The sequence below is a fragment of the Gopherus evgoodei genome, chromosome 5 (genome assembly GCF_007399415.2).
Source record: "Gopherus evgoodei ecotype Sinaloan lineage chromosome 5, rGopEvg1_v1.p, whole genome shotgun sequence".
NCBI lineage: Eukaryota > Metazoa > Chordata > Testudines > Testudinidae > Gopherus > Gopherus evgoodei.
In genome coordinates, this window is record NC_044326.1 from 66,273,388 (window position 1) to 66,300,268 (window position 26,881).

The window sequence follows — 26,881 nt, forward strand, 5'->3', positions numbered from 1 at the left end:
TGTGTCCCTTTTTTTTTGAAGCATCCAAATTAAAACCTAAAGAACAAATAGAGTGAAGGGAGTTTCTTCAGCAGAGTATTGAAAAAAGGAATTAGTTTGAAGCTCAGAAGCAGTTAGTGGGTCTAACACTTTCTGGGTTTCATGTCACTGCCATGGGAGCAACAAGGAACTGAGTGAGAGTCATGGCTGTTCCACCGTTTATGTCCTCAAAGGGGAGTGTGATCCATGTTGGTTGGCCCACTGAGCTGCTAGAGGGTGGTGGAGAGCTACTGCCTCACTGGCCATCCTGGGTCATGCTTCTGTCACTGGGCTATTAGCGGAGGGAGGGGCACCGGCAAGGGTCTGTAGCACGCCCCTCAGGCAGAGGAGCACTGGCGAGGTGCTATTGGGATTTTGCTACCTGAGGTGGGTTGGCCGGGGTAGGGAACATAGGCCCACCCAACTCCACTGAGTTCCAGCCCAGGGCCCTGACAATGGCAGGGCGAGAGTCTCACCACTGGGTCAGTGGAGGTCCTTCTGCAACACACTGACCAAATAGATTCACTGCACTATGCACTTCTGTCCCTGGACTCCTTCCTATCCAGTTCCATGAGTGAAATCCCTCTGGTCATTCCAGCTCGTCTGGGTATTCCGCAGCTGGCAGCTCCAGCTCTCCCTCTGCCTCAGGTTCCTCCAGCTCCTCTGAGTACTCAGCTGCTGGTAGCCCCTATCCTTCCTCCAGGTCAGGTTTCTCCTGATCCAAGGCCTCCCCTGGACCAGCAGCAGGATCTGAAGGGAGCAGCCAGTGGTCTGCATCTGCCTCCCTCCCTGGTGCTGCCCTGACTGGACTACGGGCCCTGCCCTTTGTACTTCCTGTTCCACCCCTCCCCTTCTGGGGGATGAAGTAAGCTTGGCCTGGCCCCACCCCCTCAGGCTGAGAGAGTGGCTCTTTACCCTCAGGTTCAGAGGGAAGCCACCCTGGCTTCCTACAGGGAGCATGAAAAGTCACAGTGCACATCTGTGTCCCCAATACTCTGCAATTCAAAAAATGATGTGTTTGAGATCCATGTGCAACTACAGTGGGATCCACACTATGACATACTCAGTGTCACACAATGGAATGGCTTCATTCATTTTCCATATTAACTTTTAAATATGTTTTTAGACTAAATTGAGAGCTGTCTGCTTCCTTGTGCACACCAAAGACAATGATTGCTTTTTAGGGAATATAGAATATCAGTGTTGGAAGGGATCTTAAGAGGTCATCTAGTCCAATTGCCTGCCCAAAGCAGGACCAAACCCCAGAAAGATTTTTGCCCCAGATCCCTAAATGCTCCCCCGCCCCCGGACTGAGCTCATAACCCTGGGTTTAGTAGGCCAATGCTCAAACCACTGAGCTATCCCTCCCCCCTAAAGTCTGCTTATAGATAAGGGAAAAGAATTCCCATTGACTCAGCTGGAGTTATGCATGTATATCAAGATCATTTTGGGTTATAAACACCATATTGTTATAGCTAGGTATTTATACCACATATACAATGGTAGCTGAGCATCTAATAGAACTATAATTCTAAGAGGCAACTGAAACATTGGAGTTTCCTTCCTTCAATTTCATACTTCCCCAGAAAAGGTAGAGCTTCATCAGAATATTTAAAATTATGACAAAGAGAATGGTCATACATTTTGTCTTGAAGTGAATAAGGTAGTGGTTATTCTGATTTGGGTGTCTAAAACAGATCAGAATATATCAGTATTAGTTATCTACAATTTAGATGCTACCCTATGATCATCTTCAACTTGAACTGATCAGTAATAATACAATGGACTAACTGGTCTCCTTTCAAGAGGGTATCATACTTCACCTACATTTCTCATTATTTCCCATAACTCTCTTGTGAATGAGGTAGCGATATACTGTAATCAGTTCTGAAATCTTTCTGAAATACAGCCATCTCTGGGAGGAAAGAAAGCAGCTGAACTTTTGATAGTAACTGCTGGTTTCTTTTACATACAGCACACCCCTTTATTGATCTATCTACACTCTGTCACCTAATCTTTATAGTATAAATTATAACAAGTGATCACGTTCTCTCTGTATTTTATTTCCTCTCTAACACCTATTCTGCTGAATCCTTCTTCTATTCCAGCTAACATATTTTTGGATTAGCACTAAGTATTCTCTCAAATTTACTCCTTACAATAATGTGTACATTGGGACCACGGAGATAAACACTTGGGGTTAGAACCCTTATGACTGGCCCTCACATTTGACTCTTTAAACCACTTTTCTTTTCCACCTTCACTGATGAATGCTTTTGCCTGCTTGTGTTGTACAGTGGTCCTCAAATGGTGCCTTTTTAACACCTGCTTCACTATACATATAGCGAGAAGGGGTTTTATTTCTTTGGTATAGAGATGAAGAGTTCTATTCAGACTATACCTTTTTAAAAAAATATAGTACAACCTCTGTTGGTGCAACATAAAGTAATCCTTCTTCCACAATACTTCCATTCTTCGTTAAGGTTGAACATGAGATCTAAACCACTCTTGCATTGGGTAATTCTTCAAGCAAACCATTCCACTTTACTTTTAAGACATATGAATATTTAGCCATACTTTAGCTGAATTCTCATAATACAAAAAATGACTACAATATAGGAAATTTCCATACCATTGCTTTACCATTCAACATCTCTCTTCAAATAACATTTATAAATAATTTAAACAAAAAAGACTCGCGGATTCTCAGGATTCTCAAGTGAAATAGTTTGGTAAAGATGTACTTTCTTGAAGTTGAATCTTCCAAGAAGATATTTATAATTGAAGTATGAATAGTGTATGAAGTGCAGAGTGTGAGAAAGCATGCAACTTATTTTAACAATAATATTCCAATACTAAATGGATTAACATCAATATTGTTGCAGTACTTGGAGGCCCCAATCAGGCTAAAAGACCCATTATCCCTGGTTGATGCACAAAGACACACTCTCTAGCCTGATGAACTTACAATTTATGAACACAATAATAAAAATACACTAGCGATGAGACAGTGATTTACCACTTCATATTAAACTTAGTAAAATATCTGTACCTTCACTCTACTGTATATACTATACAGTATACTATATGTTGCTTAAGTGCAGATGGGTTTACAGTTCCTGTAAGGGTTTTTCCCCCCTACTTACACCTTTCTAGCATATAAGAGAGTTAGTTCAATAATGTATTCTAGTGGAAGCATACAGTCTAGCCACATTTCTCTTTTGTTATACAAACTCTTCTCTACTTGACAACTTATAACTGCTTGGTAAAGGCAATTGAATTGATGACTTATTGTAGAGTTTCTACACTTTCCTGAGCACTGCTTTAATTTTATATCACAGAACGTTGAACTTTACCATTGGTAATAAAATGTTTCACAAATCTTTCATCCAACTCTTGTCCTGGAAAGATGTAGTTATTGATCATACTTTTCTAAAATTCCATACATTAACCTTGGGATCACTCACATTCAGGTTCTCTGCAGAGCAATATGAAAAAAAACCCACAACATTCTCTGGGAGGTTAAAAGTAGAAATCTTTCTTCTGGTTTTATTATAAGCAGTAGAATAATTAAATCTTGGTGATTAGAGACCCTTGTAAAGTTCTCTCTTTTCTACACAGTACATTTTAAAAAAATAGTCCACAGAAATTTCTTGAAAAAAACAGTAATGTTACATTTAGAGCTAGAAAACAAACTGTTTATCAGTATTAGACAAATACTATGCTATAGACAAATGTGTATTGCATTGAACTCTTATTTCCAAGCCTACTACTTCCTCTTATATCATGTGACTTTTACTAGCAATAATTCTTGCTCTTTATAAAATGCCTCTTGTCCCTACTACTTACCTACTTTTGATTTAACACTATCATAATTCATTGCCATTATAATTATAAATTATAAATATTTTAATCATACCAATGAAGGACACTAAAATAGTTAGTTTGTAAAGTAAGTGTTTTGAAGTTCAATTCACAAATATTGAGGGATGTTTGCTACCATATAACAGTTTTGGTTTTGTAACAAGAAATTAAAGAATCTGCTTATTTTGCATTTTATTACCCCACATAAGAATAGTATTAAGCGTGTAATCCTGCGAGGTGCAGATTGTCTTCAAGACTCATTAATACTAACAGCCTTCCAAGGGGAGTAGTGGGGGCAAAAGACATATCTGGCTTTAAGATTAAGCTTGATAAGTTTATGGAAGGGATGGTATGATGGGATAGCCTAATTTTGGCAATTGATCTTTGATTATCACCAGATAAGTATGCCCAGTGGTTGGTGATGGGATGGGATCTGAGTTACTGCAGAGAATTCTTTTCTGAGCGCTGGCTGCTGAGTCTTGCCCACATGCTCACGGTTTAACTGATTGGCATATTTGGGGTCGGAGGGAATTTTCCTCCAGGGCAGATTGGCAGAGGCCCTGGAGGTTTTTCGCCTTCCCCTGCAGCGTGGGGCATAGATCACTTGCTGGTGGATTCTCTGCAGCTTGAGGTCTTCAAACCACAATTTGAAGACTTCAATAACTCAGGCATAGGTTAGGGGTTTGTTATAGAAGTGGATGGGTAGGGGTCTGTGGCCTGCTTTGTGCAGGAGGTCGGACTAGATGATCACATTGGTCCCTTCTGACCCTAGAATCTATGAATCTATTGAGGGCAGAACATCTTTTAGGAGGAACTCAGAAACTTGAAAAATTAGTGACCTAGTTAGCAGTAGTAGTTACTTTTTCTAGAACAGGAGCATTTACAGAGTCCCAACCAAAACTGGAACCGCACTAAACAGTGTACAAATACATAACATGCCCTTAGCCCAAGGAGCTAAGGACATGGTCTCAAAGTTATTTAATGCTTAACTCCCATTGATTTTACTTCATTAGCTCAACGAGGTTTGTGACGTGGAACCAAAGGTGCATATGATGCCACATGGTGGATTTTGGTTTTTTCCCAGTTTCCTTTTTAAAAACCTTAGGAAATGACACAAAAATAAATTATGTTAAAAGAACATTATTAAATTTGCAAAGTCATGCCCTCAAAAGCTAAATAGTTGCCTATGAAACCCAAATTCAGATTTTTTGTGTGTATGGATTCTGGTACAGTCTTCAACTACATGATCATATAGTACATTTCCCCACAGGATGATCCCAGCCACATTCAATGGATGTGTAAGGATGCACCTGCTCTGGGGAAGAACCAGGGTTGTGTAGTAAAGGAAGCTGTTGTCTTTAGGACCACAGCCTCATTTGTTGCAGAAATTGGAAAGTGGGTAGTGAGTTTGGTATGGCATTCCAAGAGAAAGAAAGGTTTCATGGTTAAGAATGTTGAATGCTGCCCTGGATAACTGGATTCTATCCAGAATCCAGGGCAGCATTTCAGTCAAAGGGAAACCATGTTGAAACCAGATCCCCTGACTATGTAGTTACTGTAGTGTAGACAGACCTTTAGATATTGAGTAGGTTGTAAGATATGTAAAGTCACTTGCTGGCAAAGAGCAGCCTTATTGACTAAAAATCAAAGATCACTCATATGAGGTTTCTTTCTTTTGGGAGAGATCATTTATTCCAATTGTATTTGCTCCATAGCATAGTGATCCAAATGGATTTAAGAGTTTACGCGTAATAAACCAATGGAATTCCAAGAAGAAAAGACTAAATAAAAAGACTTGTATTACATTAGTTTGTTTGTAGACACAATGAACAAAATTTATTCAAGATACTACTTGACTTTTTACATATTCCTTAAATATATAAGGTATGTAATACTGTATACATTAATTACATGATTTTAAAGGTATTTGCCTTTTTTTACTTCTACAAATAATTATTTTCAAGATTCAACTCTTTTGAAAAATGTAACTGAATAAATTTAAAACTTAAAAGTTTAGTAAAGAAGAAAATAACTGAAAATCAGACTGAGCCTTCCTAAAAAAATTCCTTTTTTTAATCTAAAAATATTTCTTTGTGGGAGTGTTTGCTTAAAAAACCTCTTGCTAAAAATATATATCCCCTTTAATTAATTAAAACATAATTATCACAGATTAACTAACTTGTAATCACCAGGGATTTTATAGATTTTAGGGGAATATGGATATATAAAATAGAAATAGATAAAGTGATTCAACAGAAAACAAATCCTTTTTCTAGTTCGTATTTGAATACACCACGTTCAAGGACCCAGCATTCTTCTTCTCCTCCTCACCATGGAGCTTTGATTTTCTGGCTGATACAATTAAGCTGTTTCTCCATTCTCTTTTCTGAATGTCTCATACAAGGTTCAGAGCATACACAAGCACCACACTCATGCAGCTGCCAGTTCAGTCAGTGAGAAACAAAGTAGCCTAGCTTGAAATCCACAAGAAGGAAAAAGAGATAGAGGGAAAATTTAAAATATGAAATTGCATGTGTTTTTGTGATGGGAGGGTGGACAAAGGCAGAATAAAAGAATAAGGCAGACCACAGACATACACTTGCCATGAAGGGTTTTCACATTCATTGAAAGAAGCAGGAACACTGCATCTTCATTTAGTATGCATGACTGGAACAGCTGGCTTGCTCTAGCCTGGTCAAAGTATCATTCAGAAAAGACTTAAAAAAAAAAACTAAAAAAAAAACCATGAATGAAGTCCTTGGGATGTCGTTCATAAAGAGGGAGAACACGTGACTAATCAAAAGTTTCCAATATCAAAATAGGTATCTGGTATCCCAAATAAAGATACTTCTTACTTCTCTAACCTGGTTTGACCTACTTCCCTGTCTACAGATGTCTTCAAAGAGGAGTTGTGAACCCATTCACCATCTCAGTTAAAACAAGACTGATTATGACAGCTCTTTGCCACCTTTTGGTAACCATTATGCTGCTTGATTACTATAACTCTGCAACACTCTATAACCTCTCAACAGTGTTAATTGAAGTGGGAATATGGGAACGGGAAGAAAAAGATGTCAAAGGACATTTTAAATCGCACATAGAGACAAAGTGGGAAGCTGTGCTGCTTAGATCTCAAGAGGAGAAACTGGTGATGCAGAAGAAGGATATAGAATAAAACAAGCTTATACTTCTAGAAAACACCAGGCCCACAGAAGGAGATAGAGGACTGGAAAACAACACAGTGCCTGAATGGGGAATTAAATTAGTGGAAATGAAATGGGGGAGGGAATTAAAATCAGGCCATAACCAACCACAAGCTGGTGAAGAGCTTGTGTGCTATCCAAGTTGCTCGATGACAAGAATCTAATCAGGAGCTGGAGTCTGGCTTCTGGTTCCAACTCAAGTTCCTCCTCCATGACATATTGCACTTCCCAACAATGGCTCCTCAGCTGCCTTACAGTTAAAGCTACTTACCTGTCAAGAAACTCCTCAAATACAAGACTGTCCTAATAACTTAATTTTCCCTCATACCACACTCAACATTTTCTTGTATTAATTTACCTCCTACAGTCCTCCCATTTGTTGCAATTTTTTGCTCTTATTCAATTGTTTGGTTTAATTAAGCCAATGATGAAGGTTTTGTAGAGTGAATACAGATCCCTCTTAAATCTATTTTACTAAGTAACCAAATGAAATCTAACAGAAAAAAAATGCTGTACAGTAGTGATAACAAGTTGCCCAAAATGATAGTCCTCCCTCCCCTAATATAAATTCAAGAACACACAAATCCTGCATCATGATGATCTCTGGCACCAGTTCAAGCAGTCTAACTAAAGTCAAGTGCTGCTATCACAATCTTCACTCTCATCCACAGTCCTGGCACTGGCAGCTGTCACTCCTAATTATATTACCTTGCCCATTATTGGCCACATTAGTTGATTTATGTCCCCCGTGGGCTGCTGGCTAGTAATGTTTGTGCCCAGGAAGGTCTTCATGTATTTTCACTGTGGAATTTCTCTCTTTGGTTTCATAAATAGGCACAACATAGCATACTGGAATCACAAATGCTATTCAGTCAATGACAGGGCTATTCCATTAGATGCATCTGTCTCACATAGAAGTGAGTCTCTCAAGGGCATATTCAATTACCACTTTGCTGTGTATTCGAAGAGATGCTTTACTTCACTACTATTAATCAGGTAATATTTTGTTAAGGTATAGAGAAAGTCTCCCAGAATCAGTGGAAAGACAGATACACTGTTGATGTCTATGGTGTGAGGGAGAACATCATGCTATTTTCCAGAGATCTCTTCTACATAAATCTCTCACGCATGACAATTAGAATTCATCCAGATAGTCTGACAAGGCAAGTACTAATCTCCTGGCAAACTTCCCAAAAGATGCCAATTGACCACAGTGAATCTAATTTTTTTTCTCATTTGGAAGCTTTACAGTCATCATCATTTATTCTAACTCTCCATGACTGTTGCCCATCAATTTTTAAATGCGGTCCTTGTCCCAAATCAGTGTTCTATTTCCAAGTTTCATAGACAAAGCATTTGAACTAGGCATCAACGCACAATAATACAGAGTAGAGCCTGTATTAACACTGCCAGATTGATGAAATGGAAAAGGCACAGGACTGGGAGTCAGATGCCCAGGGTTTTAGTCCCAGTTCTGCCATGGACTACTTGTGTGATCTTTGAGCCATTCACTTATTTCTTTATACTTCAGTTTCCCCATCTGTCAAAAGGAATTAATAGAACTTAGTTTTACAGCGCCTTGAGATATACTGATGAAAGGTGATACTTGTGCAAAGTATTACTACTGTATGCAAGATATATCCATTTATAGAATCCTGGATACCCATATGAATTGTGGGTGTTATATGGGTGGATGTGCTTTAAATGTTTCAGGCATTTGTATGATGGACCCGCTGCATAACTTCAGAAAACAAATGTTTGCCTTTTCATCAGTGTACCTGCCTCGTGAAGACAGATCCAGACTGACTATAGCACAGTGCTAGCCAGTGCTAGAATGGGTAATACTTAGGAGCAGGCCTCTTCATTCAGCTCTTCAAGACAGACAATATTTGTGCCTATTCCAGTGCACTGAAAAATAATGAGATAGAAGGGAGACTGCAAAAGACACTTTTCCTAATAACATTTCAAAGGGATGAAGAGCACCCACTAACAAAGAGACAAAGCCATTCAGCTCATACAATATATTATTCTGGATTTCAGAAGAAATACAGTAATATTCGTATTATTATTCCACAAAGTTAGTATCATTGATAGAATTAAAAGAACTAAAAACCCAATTGAACCTGCCTGCAGACTAAGTTTTTATGTAGATATTAAGTAATTGAATCACTACATTGTTGGATTTCAAGATCAAGTAGGCTAAGAGAATTCTCCACAATAAAAGCACCTTAATATGGTAATTGAAATACTGGATAAGATACATGACTGCTCTATAAAGTAATTATTGACTATCAGAAGCTTTCAGTTTTAGAAAATGACTTGGTATAAAGAGCTCTCCAGAGCTTGTGAAAAAGGTTACATTTAGCTCCTTTAACGTATAGTAAAAGGAAATGAGACTTCCACTAAACCTCCTGTATATCAAACGATCAAACAGGAAAGAGAAGTAAGTCATGATAATACCCTTTTCCCCTGGCTCTTCATGATATCTCCAAAAAGTAACTTCCTGAAATAGGAATTGGAAAGTAAATTAACTGAACCTGAAAATCACTATTACTTTTCTTACAAGCCTACACACATGACTTAAAGCACAATGAACACTGCTGAACACCCAAAATTCACAGAAGTAATGAGAGGTTAAAAATCTTATTATTGCTAAGTTAACTGTAAAAATAAATTAGAAATAAAATTCCCTCAAATAAAAATTACAAGAAAAAAAATCTCCCTTTCCCAATTTAAAGACCACTATTGATTATTCACTTGAGGTTTGTACCAACTTCCTGAAGGAAAAAAGTGTAATATGGACAAAGAATGAGACGATAGTATCCAATATTTTAATGTAGAAAATAGGCTTCAAAGTATTCCTCACCTTGAATCTATGCATAGGTAACGAAATGTCAATAAAAAGGAGCATGAGAAATATGTGACTGTGAATATATCTCACAAAAATTGTTATGCCCCAAAATTTGAAAATGTATTCCCCTCTATGAAAAAAAAATGTTCATTATTTTGCATGAGAATTTTACTAACTCAGAATCTGCCTCATTCTCCACATGTGGCCTCCATACCTTATTCCCCTGCCCCTACCGTACCAGTTTTAACTCTGTTCCTTGCAAGTATGAATTATTGTACAATCTTTCCTCATATCATCATATAGCTGGACTATGTCACATATTAGGCAGCATTGCACTTCTTTGAGGCACTGACAGGGGAAAATGCAGGGGTGTTGTGTACTTTTATCCTGTTCTCTGTAAATAGGGCCTCAAAACAGAGACCATTATCTCTTTTAATTCCCTAAAATATTTAGATAATTTAGATGTTATTTTGTATCTGCACACATCACAACATTTGCTGACACCACAAATAAAGCAAATTATAATTTCTGCCAATACAATGTTACACACCAAAAACCAGTAACAAATTCAAAGGATCTTGACTTTCTGATTCTTAAATCAAGTACACTCAAAATATGTCACAAGCATTTGTCCTTACTGCAAAGGAATTACATGATGAATCTTAAAGAACAAGATACTTGGAATTATATGGGACATCAAAAAGAGTGGGAATACATTTAAATATGAAAATAAAAACAAAATTACTACAGCCCCAAAACTTTACAAAAAGCAATAAACACTCCCGCAAAGACTTAACTTTACACCTTGTGAGTAATCTCATTAACAAACTTCAGTGGGGCTATTCATAGTGCTTAAAAGTTAAGTATGTCCTCAAATCTATGAAGGATCAGGGCATAATTATGTTTTTATTTTATCAAGATGGCACACACCGACAAATGATACAACTTCTCTCACTACATTTCAAACATATGGGCTGGTTTGATAAACTGCAAAAGGAAAATTGTGAGAGCCGATTATGTTTTTGTTTTAGTAGTAGATCTGACAGCCTTTACTATGTGAGAGACAAATCTGTCGTGTATCAAAATACAGCTACTGATGACTAAAAGTAAGGTCAAAGCACATAATTCATAAAATATTTTGGAACTCCTTTAAAAGTTATTTTTTGTTGAATTCTGACAACATCGTTAGTGTCGTACAATGCAATCAGCTCATTTTTATCATTTCCTTGGTAGTGCTTGAAAGGTAAACATTGCTGTATCTGACTACATGACCTGGAAATTAAAACTAATTAAAAATTACTAGAAGGAAAACATTTAATTGACTAGTCTAAAAGTTCACTGTCCAAGCACAAAAAAATGCAAAAGGGAAACAAACCGTATAGATAGTAGAAAGCAAATTAGGTTGTTAAGATTCTTTTAGCGCATGGGCAGCGGCTGAACTGCTCGGTCAGGGAGGATAGGCCCCTAGCCTGGCCTTTCCGCCTCAGTCCCTGCCCCTTCCACTCCCCCATTCAGAACCCAGAGTCCCGCCCCCCTCGGCCCACCGCAACCATTGGCCTCCGCCGCAGGCTAGTGTCCCCAGCCCCAGAGCAGCCTCGCCTAATCTGTGATACCTGCCACCCATACTTTAGTGTTAATTATTTTATATACTAACCCAGTAGTATCCTTTTAAACTTCCTTACACTAAAAGTTAGATTTGTTAGCAATCCTCATGGGCATTTAGAGAGATGCATTCCCCTAGACAGAGAGGCATGAGACTGAATTTAGGTGGAGTCTTAAATATTTATAAGTAATATGGTTGGACAGATTGTGTTTAGGTGTGTTTTTTTGGTGTGCATTTATTAATGGGAAAAGTTGTAACTGGAAATTTGATAGACTAAAAATTTATTAAATTGAAATACATTATAGAGATTCTTATTGGTGAATTTTAAATTTTGGACATTTACTAGAGTTCAGTACCAGATTAAGTAAGAAAAATAAAACAATTTAAGCTTCTGTACAATAGAAACTTCAAAATTTGCTTCCAATCCTGTAATACATTGTTCATGGCTGACACAATTCACTTCTGAGCAATGGATTGCAAGACCAGGACCTTAGTAGTTTCTCATTCACCTTGAAGTATATTTTTGTTTTAATATTCAAACTATTTGAAAGAGAGAGATGTATATTCAATAGCAAACATGGTGATTCTTTTACTTGATAGTACAGTTAAATTTAGAAAATTTCAGATGAACTAAAAGTCTGAAGAGAACAATATGTGATCAGTGCATCAGATGCAGGGCTCAGTGACAAGGACAACTAAATTTGCGACATATGTTTAATCCAATACAATACATTGGTCAGCACAGTACAAGTACTATGATGATAAGCACTACAGACATATACTACTTAAGGGCTTTCTAAGATTTAAATAAATATCCCAAAGAAAATTTTTACTTGTACTTCACAATATTTAATGGCAGTGAGAAGTTCATAATACCTTAAAATATTATCAAATTAATTGACTCTGGTTCAAGGTTTATAACAAAGTGCCAGAAGAATCAAGGTACTGAGAAGGATAAAGAAAAGACAGCAGGAAGAAAGCAAAATTACAGTACTATACTAGATTTCTAAGGCACAATTACTGAAAGCACAGTATCTCTTTTCTTACTCTGCCACACATTTATAACCCACTTGATCAGGTGCACAAAAATATATATAAAGACCAAAGAGTGGTGGTAAGGTATGAGTCACAGCTTGGTGTGGTATGGAGCCTCCCCATGCCTCCATGAACTCCCCAGTCATTGGGGATAACATCCTATGCACTTTCTGACTGACCTTTGGGTTAGTATTGTTAAAATAGATGTTAAGTTTATAAGACTGTGTTTAGAATTTATGAAATGCATATATTAATCTTACCTATAACATCAGTACCCCATGTTATAAGGTTATATTAAGTGTTTGCACTGTAATCCTCTAGAATTGTATAAATCAACAAACAGAAAAGGAACATTAATTTACGTAGAAATGTTGACTTCCTACAGAAGCTCTTTGGTCCTGCCCATGAAGAAGGCATGTTGAATCCAAGTGAGACACTGTGAAACATCAACAAACAGAGACTTTATTGATTGCTCCCCTGATCTGACACCCATGAAGTGGAGATTGCAGGTGGAATTATCCCATCAAATGGCACTCTGTGGGAAGGGAATAAAAATCCCTCACAAGGAGGAACTGTGTCTCTATGTTGCTTGAACTCTGAGGGGATGAAGATTTCCAAACCTAAGCAAGGAATCCCTAGCTGTTTGGCTTGGGTTAGGCCTAGAGGATTTACAGAGTTTGCATATTACAGAAGCTTCTACTACTACTTGGAACCTAAAACTGTAACTCATTTGTAAATAAGTATTTTTCTTATTTAATAAATCTCTAGATAGTTTATTATAGGATTGGCTACAAGAATTGTCTTTGGTTAGAGATCTAGGGTGCAACCAATGTGGGATAAGTGACTAGTCCAATGGGACTGGGAGAAACCCGAATATTATTGTGATTTTTCCCCAGATTTTCACCCAATTCAAATATATAAAAATAACTTGTTTTATTAGGAAAATATATTGCCTGAGATATATGTATTACAATAACACATTCATCTGTGTGGATATGGAAAGCTGCCAGTTGAAGTAAAGCTATGTATTAGCCTAGAAGATACACACAATAAACAAACAGGCACACACGCAAGCTCTGAAGGGCATGAGCATCTGAATGTACTGATGAATCTCATGCCCATCTGTCATGGTATTCTATCCCCAATCTGAACCTTAGTCCAAAAATGTGGTACCAGCATGAATTCCTCTAAGCTTAATTACCAGCTTAAATCTGATAAGCTGCCACCACCCAAAAATTATAGCGTTTTAGGGCACTCTGGTCCCCCCAAAAACCTTCCCTGGGGACCCCAAGACCCAAATTCCTTGAGTCTTACAAAAAAAGGGGAATAAACCATTTCCCCCCCTTCTCCTTTCTTCCTTCGAGATCTTTCCCACCCTGGGTACACTAGGAGATCACCGTGATTCAACTCCTTGAATCACAACACAGAGCATTCAGGTTTTCCCCCCCTTCTCTCCCCCTCCCAGGCGTTCCCTCCCTCGGCTATCCTGGAGAGATAGACAGATTCAAGCTCCGTGAATCTAAACAAAAGGGATTCCCCCTTTTCCCCCCTCCCTTCTCTTTCCCTGTCTACAGGACCGACGCTAGGGGTTTGAGCGCCCTAGGCGCACGGCGATTTCGCCGCCCCGCACGCTGGTCCCGCGGCTCCGGTGGAGCTGCCGCAGTTGTGCCTGCGGAGGGTCTGGTGCTCCGTGGCTCCGGTGGAGCTGCCGCAGTCGTGCCTGCAGGTAGTCCACCAGAGCCGCGCGAGGAGCCAACCATCCACAGGCACGACTGTGGCAGCTCCACCGGAGCCGCGGAGCACCGGACCTTCCACAGGCACCACTGCGGCGGCTCCACCGGAGCCGCCTGCCACTTGCTCCAGCAAAATGGCGCCCACCAATTATTCTGGCGCCCTGGGCGATTGCCTAGGCTGCCTAAATGATAGCGCTCGCCCTGCCTGTCTACCACCAATTCTCTGGTAAGTACAAACTCAATTCCCTTGAGCTTCAACAAGGGGAAAAAATCAAACAGGTCTTAAAAAGCAAAACTTTTAATACAAAGAAAGAAAAAAAGTAAAAGTTGTCTCTGTAATTTAGATGGTAAAAGTTATAAGCTGAAAGACCCTGTAGACACTAGAGAGAAGCCTCCCCCCAGCAAAAATACAATTTAAAATACTTCCAGCAAAATATACATTTGCAAATACAGAAAACAATCAAAAGACTATAAACCGCCTTTCCTACTTAATACTCACTATTCTGAATATATAAAAGACTGTAATAGGGAGATTGGCAAGAAACCTGGTTGTATGTCTAGTCCCTTTCAGGACCCAGAAAGAACAAAGCAAAACCCAAAAAACACAAACAAAGGCTTCCCTCCACCGAGATTTGAAAGTATCTTATTTCCTGATTGGTCCTCTGGTCAGGTGTTTTTGGTTCCCTGTTTGTTAACCCTTTACAGGTAAAAGAGACATTAACTCTTAACTATCTATCTGTTTATGACACCATCATGTACACATTTCAAGCTGTTAGCAGACAACGGTTTAAAGGTCTGACACACTAAAATGGGAAGAAAATGAAAAATCTGTATCACAATACATTCCATAACACAAGGAAGTATTTGAAAGCTAAAAAAAACACAAGAGAAAAGGATGAAGTTGAGTGTATGCGCTGCAAGTGGCATGGCCCAATTATTAAATGTAAATGTTTATAGACTAATAGTTTATTCAGTTGAAAAGTTTTATTTTGGAATTAGAGATATAATTGTTTTCTTAAACTCAGGGGTGGTATCGTGTTTTGAATTCTGTTTTAGTTCTGCAGAAAATCACATTGAATTCCATTCACCAAAGCATTAATCTACTGAATACATTTCCCCCCCCATCCTTCTATCCACCAAAATACACCCTAATATTTGCCCAGAAAAATTAATATTTTTACACCAATGTTCACCTATTTGTTGTTGTAATAACCACAAATTCCTGGAGAAAATTAAATGAAATAAAAACCAAAAGCAAAGGGCTCTAAGAATACAGAACATTAATAAATATTATGTGCAGGGTATTATTTTACTATTGATAATATTAATATATCTAAAATGTAAGTGTTGGGAAGTTACATTAATTGGATGTATTATGCTCTTCCCACAATTCTGTTCACCCATGTCAAGTATTCTACAACATCTTGCAAAGCTGAAGTTAGCTTTGACATTAGAAAATAGGCAACTTGTCCAAGCAAAGATGTATGAATATTTTGAACCCAATACTGTCAGGTAGTATCTTCATGGCTCATCAACATTTGGACTGTTGTATTCAAAATAATATATGAGAAAATACAGGGAGGTAGTTTCATGGACCAGACTCTGGAATGCTAGTATCTAAAACAAAAAAAAGGGAGGTACAGAACTACAAGATAAGGAACTAGTACGAACTGGTGGGTTGGATTTTAATGACATGCTGAACTTTTTGTAATTTGTAAAATCATACTATAACTACTACCTGATGCATATCTTTGAAGCACACCTTTTGTGTAAGATGATGAAGGCTGCAAGAATTTGCCTCCCAGAAGGAGGATATGTATGTGTCCTTTTTGTATTGTACTGTTTTTTTCTTTAGATAATAAATTTGGCTGTTTGAGTCACTTTATTCAGTCACAGGGTCCCAGAGAAAAGGGGCTTATATGTACCAAACCCAGTTCGGCTTGTCATATTAACACAGTTGGGAAACAGGAAGACTGCAACCCAGAGTTCCACTCCAACACCAAGAAAGATAGGTGAAGGAAGCCAAACCTATCATCTGAGGAGTGCACCCCAAGAGGGATCAAAAGCAGTTTAAAGCATATCTTGTTCTGTAACCATGGAAGGGACTCTAGATGATACTGCAGTACAAATTAACTACAGCACCAAAGACACTCTCATATCGTTTGTGCTCTTCCTAAAGCACTAATGTGAGGATGTGTGTGCTGTTTGTAAAATCTGTAGCAGGAAGCCAGGCAGGACACACTGAAGAAGATTCTAAGCAGAAGTTCTACAATCAAGTAAACAGAAAAAGAATAACTTCAAGGATAATACTATTTGCCTTATTCTAATAAAGTTCCTCATTCAATGACTGGAGAAAGTGACTCTGTCATTCTTTACCATTTGACATGACATATAGGAGCTGAACCAGAAATTGACAGGTTCTGTAACACACTCACATGATCATTTTCCATGACACTAGCAGCAGTGTGAAATTGAGTGTGCTCACAGTCCTAGTCAATTCTACTTGTTCGGGCAGTATGCTACAGTCTAGGTCATTTTTTTCCCCCTTCAGATCCTACTGCCTTTGTGACACAAAAGTTAAAAACCAAGTAAATATAAAAGACAGTAGAATAGGAATGAACAGTGTGGAAACAAGAGCAGAAAAAAAAATCGGAGAGAGATAAGCAAGTTGGTCATTTTAGAAATTGCTGGAAGACTCCTCTATCTCCTAGCAAGCACAGGGCCTCTCAACAACAAACAACAAGCCCCATTCATGTGAAGACCATTCCCTCCTGCTGCACCTCCGAGTTTGGGATAGAGAGTCCCTGTGCCAATTTTATAGTGACACCCACTCCAGAGAACCTCTTCTCCATTCTATCTCAGCAATCTGCCACACCAAGCTCTTCAAGAAGCATCTCCCACAATTTAATACCCCAAACCACCTCCCCTTATCCAAAAAGAAACCATCCTCATATCCCCATTCCCCACTCCTCTCTCTCTCTTCCCTTTCCCCAACAGAACTTCTGACATTTTTCTCTCTCTTCCATTAGTTGTGTTCTAACTCCCCTCCTGTTTATGCTCTTATTTTTCCTCCTCTGTTCACTGCAGACACTCTCTCTTATTCCCAATGTCTTCACCTCCCTCACACCTCACCATATTTTCTCCATCATTGCCTGTGTTTCTGCCACTCTACCCCAGGCCATCTCTTCCCCATCACTCCTTTTCTGTTGTCTCTCTCTTACATGGAAGTGGTCCTGCAACATTTACCAAGCTGAGCAGTTCTATTGAAGGCCAAGGGAGTACTCATTTAGCATTCATTACTAACTTAAATATTTACTTCAGTCTAAGGATGACAGAATTAAGACCTGTATTACTAGAATATTCGTGTTCGCAGCACTAGTCAGGTCCTCAAGCGTCTACTACCAATAGCTCTGGTTCTGCAATCCATACTCAAGGAAAAAACTCTCTTAAATCAATAAAAGTTTTGTCAGAATAGAGAGAAAAAGGGTAGACCTGTAGTGTTCAACGCCTGTGGCACAACATTCTAGTAGCAGTTCAAGAGTCCACAAATATTACTGTTGTAGCCATTACCTGATCTTTGACCATCTACTCAGCTGTATGCCCTAATATTTTGGCAGTCTGTACAGAATGTTTATTTTCCACAAATGTCAGTGTTTAGCTGCAAAAAATGCATTCAACAGGACAATGGTTCTCAACCAGCGGTACACATAGGAGGGTAAGCAGAGATCTTCCGGGGGTAAGTCAACTAATCCAGATATTTGACTAGTTTTATAACAAGCCCTGCAGTAGAAAGGGGATTCTGTGGGTCCCACAGGACCCACTGCCATAATAGTGGGAGCAGGATAAAAATTCAACAAGCAAGGTGGAAGCAGGTGTGAGTAGGTATTGTGGAGTAGGATTAAAAATATAGTTCTCCCACGCCACAAACAACATGAACACCCCAGCCAGCAATGGCCACTCTCTAGCTTACTACCTCTAAAGGCAATGCCACCATCAGCAGCAGTGAAAAAGTAAGGGTGGCAATACCATACCACCATTATTTTTTTGCAGGTGCTAGTGGTGGTACTGCCTTCAGAGCTGGGTGCCCGGCCAGCAGCCACTGCTCTCTGGCAGCTGAATGACAAGACACACAAGTGGAAAAGAGGCTCAAGTATCACACTGAAATATAAGTACAATATTTGTATTCCAAACAATTTTTTAAAATTATATGGCAAAAAACAAGAAAGTGAGCAACATTTCAGTAATAGTGTGCTTTGACACTTTTGTATTTTTAAGTCTGATTTTGTAAGCAAGTAGTCTTTAAGTGAGGTGAAACTTGGGGTGCACAAGACAAAGTCCTGAAATGGGTACAAGAGTCTGGAAAGATTGAAAATCACTGTAACAGGAGACCATTATCCTCTTGTAACATTCTATTTTACTCATGTTGTCTTTTAATTAATACTAAAATATTTCAAAGTTATTAGAAGCCATTCCCAGGAGTTCTAGATTTCAAAAGAGCTCAAATTCAGATTATCGTTAGCTAGTATACAGCTACAGTTTACATACAGAAATGTCATTTTAATTAATAAAACTGACAGCTGACATCCTGATTGGCTTGTTCACGTGTCATGTAGGATAAGTGTTCAAATGTAATGCATATTGATTTTTCTGTCTCTCTACCTGCTGAAAATAAATACTTTCCACACTTTAGACATGATAACAGTCAATTAATCTTTCCTAATTCATTCTGACTTTGCAAATGCATAGATTAAGTTAGAAGGCAGAAGATATTGAATTAAAATTTCTAAAGTAATCTTAACAGAGATAATGATGCCCACTGTAGTTTGATTGAACATTTTTTTTAATGAAAATGGTTAACACATTATAAGTAGCTATAAAAACCTCAGTTGCCTCTGTGTAGAGAAATACTACCCAATCACAATGTTATGGCTAGGGTAGCCATCATTATCAGTTACTGAGTTAATTGTCTGGAAGAGTAACAGGTCCATATGTAAAAGTTAACTTACTCACCAGTTATAGTAAAACAATAATGTAATTTAAATGAGCAAATGTATTTCCAGTGACTCTGCATGTCAATTCTTGTTCATTAAAAATATTCTCATACAAATATTATGACAATTTTGGAAGATACTTTAACCATACTGGTACATTATACATCTTAAGCAGGGAATTGCTGAGTTATTTAGAAGTCTGTAAGTTAAATTGTTGCTATCTTTAACATAGATAACATAGCTGCTGCACAAGTTTCAGATATTGAACTTCTTCATACTCAAGTCACTTGCAAATATTTTGCATCTGTGATTGTAAAGTAAATTCCAGCCTGAAATGTATTGATCACCCACCCCATATCTTAGAAGCCACTCATAAGCCTCTTTTATTATTACAGTTTCTTTAGATGCATGTGCCTTTTACTGCAGTATATCATCTACCTAGCAGTACAAGGGCAGTGTTTACATAGTACTTCAGAACGTATTGGTTTTTTATGTGAGAAGTGAATGTTTAATGCCTTAAAGCCCCTTTCTCTCTGCACATGTTGTGCTGTTGAAGTGTTACAAGTTACCTAGCAATTTGGTAAGAACACTTCACACTATGAGGCGCAGAAAGTTTAGTATCCAAGGGGTGTAACTAGTATGACTGATTACTACCAGTGTAGATACTAATAGTTGGTTAATAGGATTGGAGTCTTGGGAAGCATTTTTTGGCAAGTAGGGGGTAGGAGGAGTTAAAATAAAATACTGGTCTGAATCACTCAACTGGTGTAATGTATAACTAATGGAGGAGAATTCCAGAATAACTGATGTGTGGGAATCTTTTTGCCTTTTTTTTTTAAATAAGAGGAGAAAAGATGGTAGAAAAATGTATACAGCTGATGTTGAAGAAAAGCATGTTTGTGCTCACAGAGGAACTTCTGAAACATAGTTCATCCTCATGTAAAAATTGCCCTGCACCTGACACCAAGATCATTGGAATTCAAGGTTAGGTGCTTAATTTATGCCAGTCACACAAGACAGAACTCCTCCAAGGCAGCTTCGACTAGCACACAATATTTAAATGTGTTCGACTTGCTTACTTTGGAGAAGATTCTCCTTTTTTTGAGCATTCTCCAAACTCTCTGGACCTTCCTTACCCTCTATCACATAACAGAGGTGCTCCAAAAATCTAGATATCAGGATACCAATGCTCTAAGTTATTTGATTTAACACACACACACACACACACACACACACACACACACACACACACACTTTCATCACCTTCTGTGAAAACACTTTTTGATGAATCAAAGCAGGAAAGAACCCACAAAACCATCCTGAACAACTTTTTTTTTTCTATACAAGTTTACGTAAATGAAGAGTGGAAGTTTGTGGAAAAAAAAAAACTTACTTCAATTTTAATGAATTTATTACTTCTCATGTATAACAGCACTCTTTAGAAATGTTGGGACTATAATTTAATATGCACCACACAATCAAAACAGATATTGAAAACTCATGAGGACTGGAATTAAAGAAAACAGAAATGTGACACTAACACTAAGACTCAGTATTCAGGGGAAGAGGGAAACAACGGTTCAGTGAATAATTTGAATATTTTAGCTTTTGTGGATAGAAAAGAAGGAATTTGTGGAATAGTAATATAGAGAAGAGTGGTTTACATATATTATCCACTAGAAACTCTGAATGAAGACTTTACAAGAGGAGAAATGATTGATTTTAAAATTTTCTCTATGATCCTATGAAGTGCTCAGCATTCTCAATTCCCACTGACTTCCATGAGAGTTGAAGGCATTCAGAACCTTCCAGGAGATGCCCAGTACCTCACAGAATTGGCCTCTTGGTAGATATAGGCATTATTAAACATTTAATTATGGTCGTTTTAGTCTAAGGATATGATTTTAAAGCTAAACAGATAGAATCAAAAGTTTATAAGAAACCGTATGTTTCTTTCAGAAAATACCAACACATATGCTTGTGTTCTATTTTCAATACAAGTTCCTTAATACATAAGTGAAAAAAGTTTCCTTTTTTAAAATATCATAATCTAACAAAATTATTAGGACATACATTAAAAGATTGTTTCCTCAAGTAGTTAAAATGTATTTTTCTCCCCAGAAGTTCTTAAAGTACAGAGATTGTATTTTATGCCATTTTAGAGTTTATTTAATTCAGCTTATAATATTTTATTTAACACTTGTTTTCAATGGTGATCGTGACAAACCTATGTTTCCTCTCTGAAAAAATATAGTAAATGCAAAGTTATTTCATAATTCTTGTTATACCAACTTTATCATATATTACACCCTGGGCAAACTTTTAAAAGAATGTAAATATTTCTATATTATTGCTACAAGGGTTTTCACACAGATTGATGTTTCTTAAACACATATACTCAAAACTACCTTCTCAAGTATCTGAAAATCTAATAGAAAACTTAAAAAGTTATCAAAACTGATTGGTTCATCCATTTGTCATTTAAAAAACATTAAAGAAGTTGGTAGATAGATGCATTAATATACTATATATTAGCTTTTGAAATAATGGATGACAAAATGAACTTCTTAAAGGATCTCTGTTCCAAGCCTTTCAATATTCTGCTTTAAATTGTAATTTTCTATAATCAACTACAGATTAGTTAAAAGAAATTGAATTTAGATATTCAGACATGAGATAACAGCAGTTGAAAGAGGACTTTTCACTGGACTGAAAAAGTAATAATGTTGCCTTGTTTTATGCCTGCCCTGGTTACATATAACAATGTATTTAAGTATATAGGAAACAATGCTAAACATTCTGTTTCTCCTTGTCTAGTGAACTTGCATACCCCCTGTTATTTCCAAGCTAGCAACATAATTACTGTAGTCCTTTTGTAAGCTTTACCGCCATTACAACCTCATTACTAAAAACTCTATCCTTTCAGCCCTGCTAGAGCTCTGCATACTTTTTTAAAAAAGTTAGACCATTTAAATATGATTAACCATTCAAAACAGTCCATTCCAATCTGCAATATACTGGGAACATCTTTCAATTGTACCTTAAACTAAAGTAATAGTTACCTACTATTCTATAATTTTAATAATGCTTTGATACATTTTCCTGTAATTATGTTACAAAGTAGAACTACTTTCCTAATAACAGCACGATCATTTTCTGATGCACAATAGCAACTCGAAAAATAATCATCCTTACAGAAACTAGGATTAGGAATAAATACAAAATAGCATACACTAGCCCATCCACCCGAAACAAGCATAACAACCTGGAAAATGCAAGTTTTCCAGAACTACTTAATACAAGCACATTTAAAATGGACAAAATTCAAAATCAAATGTCTATTTCAGGTGTGAATTTCCACTTTGTAACTTGCAGTGTTCCTCTATAAAGTGCTGGAGAGCTCTTCTTTAAACTATGATTAAAGCAAAATAATTTGTTTTATGCAGAGTCTGATCCAGTTTTTCATTGCTCCATCTGCTGGATGTCTCTACAATTCTACTCCTAACTCATCTTCTCCAAAAAGTAACATCAACTAGTTCAGCAGGTGGCTTCAGCCTTCAGCAATCTCACGGCACACTATGTACACGTTGTTACTGTGACACTCACGGAGATTTAAATTAAGGAGAACTATACACAGCTCTCCACCCCCAAACAATATAGAATTACCCCCAAAGGGGATCTTTCAAATAGTTAGCCCGTTCTACGTTAAAAATAAAGCTACAGCTTAAATACAATACAATTAGAAATACCCCTATACTGATGGATATATTCAAGTTTTCTTTTAAAGGATATATATCTATCTAGATATACATACATACACACACACACACACACACACACACACCTGTATCTCACCTGCTTTCAGAAAGGCACGTTCTTACATGGAGATATTTTTCCAAACAGAATTTATCTAAATACCTATGAGCCTTTTATGCTGCAGCCTTGGTCCCATGATATTAGTGAGGCAAGGTGTGTGAAGTAGTATCTTTTATTGACCCAATTTCTGAAGACGAGACTGTATGAGCTCCAAAGTTGATCTTTCTCACCAAAAAAATTGGTTCAATAAAAGAGATTACCCCATCCACCTCGTCTCTGTAATGAGTCCTTCAAGTTTCTATCCTAACTGCTTGTAGCCCTCATTGGAATCACATGCCCATTCGTTTTTCGTTACTTTCCTTACTGTCCCCGATAGGACAACTTAGTACTTACAACAGTGGCTATTGCAAGGAAAGCGTTTGCTCACTCCTGGAATTAAGCAGCAGCAGGAAAAACTTCACCCAGGTTTGCATTCGCCTATTGCTGCAAATTTACGCGCCTGCCACTCGGACTCCTGCTGCGAGCGGCAAGCTAAGGGATTTAAAATGAAAACCCAAACAAGCAAAGCAGACGCATTATTCAGTCAAGGCACCTGTATAAGGACTAAACCGATGTCGCAGCTGAGGATCCTCCCGGCTGCTCCAGAACCCCCAAACCGTCCCAAAACAAACCACCCCAATTAACCCAAAGCACACCCCTACCCCCGAATGAAAAGAAGAGTGTGCGTGAGGGGGTGCGAATGGGAGGTGCGAGGGGGAAGCAAAGTTTGGCAAATGCTCGGCTCCTAAAAATAAAGGCAACTGTAGAGCAGAGACGATCTCGTTCACCACTCTTTGTAGGAGAGGTGACCACAAGTGAAACGTACCTGTCTGCTGTCTCTCTCCCACCTTTCTTTCCTAGACGGGTGGAGGTACGAAAGGAAGCCCCCTTTCCGCAGTCTCCGAGCTATGGAGTAGCAAGAGCCCTACTGGGCAAGTCACTTGAGCAGGTGAAATTGGGCAGCAGCAGCCAACAGGAAGCAACACGTTTGGGTTGAACTTTGCAGCTTCAGTCCCACCGCCACTGCAAGAGAGCCGATCCCCCGCCCGGCAGAGCCGCGGTCTCTGCCTCTTTTATTGGCGCGGGTGGTATTGCTTTATTTACTTATTTATTTATTTCTCTCTCTCTCTCCCTCCTCGCCAGCGAGTCCTCCCACCCCCAAGCGGAGTCCGTTCCAGTCACTCCTGCCTGCAGCTTGGCAGGGCTGCTCTACTGCCGACGCCAGCCCCGCTTTCCCGGGGAGGGAACGGGCCGGGGCTGCTGCCAGCTGGGAGAGGTGGCTGCAGGATAGAGAAGCAGCTCCCGGCGCTGGAGGAGCTGCACCCAGCTCGCCCGCCGCTGAAGGGGCTGAAATGCGCGAGACGGATGCAGGGTTGCAGGCACTGCAGCGGCACCAGCGTGCGGCACCGGCTCCACCGCCACCTCCTCAGCCCCAGTCAGCCGGCTTCAGGCTCCCCGCAGCTCCTGCCATGAACCCAGCGGGAGGGACCGGCCCGCCCGCGCGCCCTCTGGGATGGCTGGCTGCGAGTTTGCGGCTGTTAATGGTGGGTTTGGTGATGCACTGGGGGCGGGGGTCGTTCTCGCTCTCTGGCGGCTTAAAGGTGCAGCCCGCTGGCTGGGCTGCGCGCCCGCCGCGAAGGGGGCCCACAGCCCTGCCGAGCAGAACAAGGTGGCCCTGCCACCGCTGCTCCTGCTGGGTGGTGAGTGCAATTCATTCCCCACCTCCCCGCCCGCGCCCAGCCTGATCGCGACCGATGCTAGCGCTTACCCTGGGAAAGCCCCGAGCGCTGCTGGAGCCCCGCTCGCAGTCACCTTACGGGGAGCCTAAGAAGGCGCCCCGGCTCCTCACTGAAATACCTGCCCCCACGCTCATGGGCTCAGTGACCGTCTAAGGATGGTTACAGCCACTTCGTCCAAAAGGTGAAATCGCGGTGGTGAGTCGCACAGCCCTGCTGTTAACCTAGGGGTGGGGTGGGGGATGACCTGTCTACGGAGGGCTGAGCACAGCCCCAGACATGGGGGGATGGGGGAGATTGTCCATTTATTATTTGCATAGGGTCTTGAGGGAGACCAGCCGCAGTGAGCGGTGTGGATGGGTTTTAAGTTCACTATAGCTCTTGTGAAGCCAACAGAGAAGGAGCCTCGTTTCAAGTCTGATTTGCTGAAGGGACTGGGAAACAAACCATTGCCTGGATTTTCTCTGCTAATCAAAGCCAAGCCTGGAAACCACCACCACCCTCATTTGTCCATTCCTCTGTGCCAAGGCCACCTCCGCTATTATCACACGTACACATAACATACGTTCGGGCTGCCTGGCGAAGGCTGCTTGGACTCAATGTGTTCAGTGCGCCTGCACTACCTTTCCTTTGCGCTCAGCAGCTGAGTGGGTGCAGCTGTTAATGAAAAACAATTTTGTTCGCTAGTTGCTGTTTTTTTCCCCGTGTACACACATGTGAAAGACAGAAAAATTGTCTCCACCATCCCGCTCCTTGACTGAGATCGGGAGCGGAAAGAGGAGCAAATGGGACAGCACAGTCTGCAAGGTGGGGCTGCAGGCACGGTGGTGTGTCTTCAACTCCTGGATTTTCTTCGCCCACCTCCCCAGAAGAAAAATATATATCATTTTTTCATGTTCTTTTATGCTGCCATGAAAAAAACCATAAGGAAATAGTGAATGTACCTAGAGAATAAAGAGTTATTTAGAAAGTATTAGTAGAGAACAAAGCATAATTTATATCCCTATTCCTCTTTAGGTGACAACACAGAGTAATCTAAAGATTGCTTTTATCCTGACAGTCACTGAATTTATGTAGATTTACCGCCCTGAACAGAGGGCTCAAATCTTTGCTCACAACTCTGTAATTCTACCTTTGTCAAATAAAAACAATAAACTAAAAAGACTAATATATGTTTCCTTCTTAGTAGTAAATCCCGTTGTCTAATGCAAAGAACTTTTTATTAAAAAACCCGGATCAATGGTTGACTTTGTTTTGAAGCCTTTATTTAAGAAGGTATTTTAAAAGAATGAAGTTCATGCTCTTAACGTTCTTAGAAATTACTCCTCAAAGTCTATCACCAGACTAGTCAATCTAGAGGTCACTGCCATCTAACAACAAAGCTTGAAAGTTGGATGTGGAAACCCCTTTGGGTTTAAGCAGTGTGCTTTCTTACTGGAAAATAAGACCTACATTCTCTCCCTCCACCCCCTTGAATCTTTTTAACAGCTTTCTTTGCAAAGGTGGGGCTTAACATGAAAAAATTAACACCAATTAAGCTTTCAAGGTCAATTAGAGGAAAATGACAAATGGGTTCTATATCAGAGAGAATGCCTCCAACTTTATGTAATGTGTTTAGTGGCAAATGTTTAAATAGTTAAAAACTCACTTAGTCTGGTTGTCATTTTAATCTGTTATACTATCCATCTCCAATAAGTATTTAAATATAATTTATTAGTAAAAAGACAAAGTGAGTTCTACTGAAATAAGCTTTTGACTTTTCCAAATATGAGAAATTAAAGGAGATAAGGATGCTAATTATGAGCCTGATTCACAGCCCACTGAAGTAATTGAAAAGACTCAGAACCTACACTGGTATTTTTATTTGATAAGTGATGCAAATTATTAAATTAGGACTTTCTTCATTTTTATGGCAAAACTAAACCAAGACGCAAATATGTAACTTAAAAGAAAAAAGTATTTTAAATTCAGTACCACAGATTTTTAAGACTG

General features: G+C 39.1%; 1 protein-coding gene across 12 annotated transcripts in view; it reads right to left on the minus strand.

The window, feature by feature from the left end:
• The window catches only part of TENM3 (teneurin transmembrane protein 3), a 2,266,571-nt gene extending 2,241,517 nt beyond the window's left edge, over positions 1 to 25,054 (minus strand). For all 12 annotated transcript variants that reach the window (XM_030563289.1, XM_030563287.1, XM_030563282.1 and 9 more), the window contains exon 1: positions 24,922 to 25,054. The gene's annotated coding sequence lies outside the window, so the exon portion shown is untranslated. The remainder of the gene's footprint in view (positions 1 to 24,921) is intronic.
• Positions 25,055 to 26,881: the final 1,827 nt, after the last annotated feature.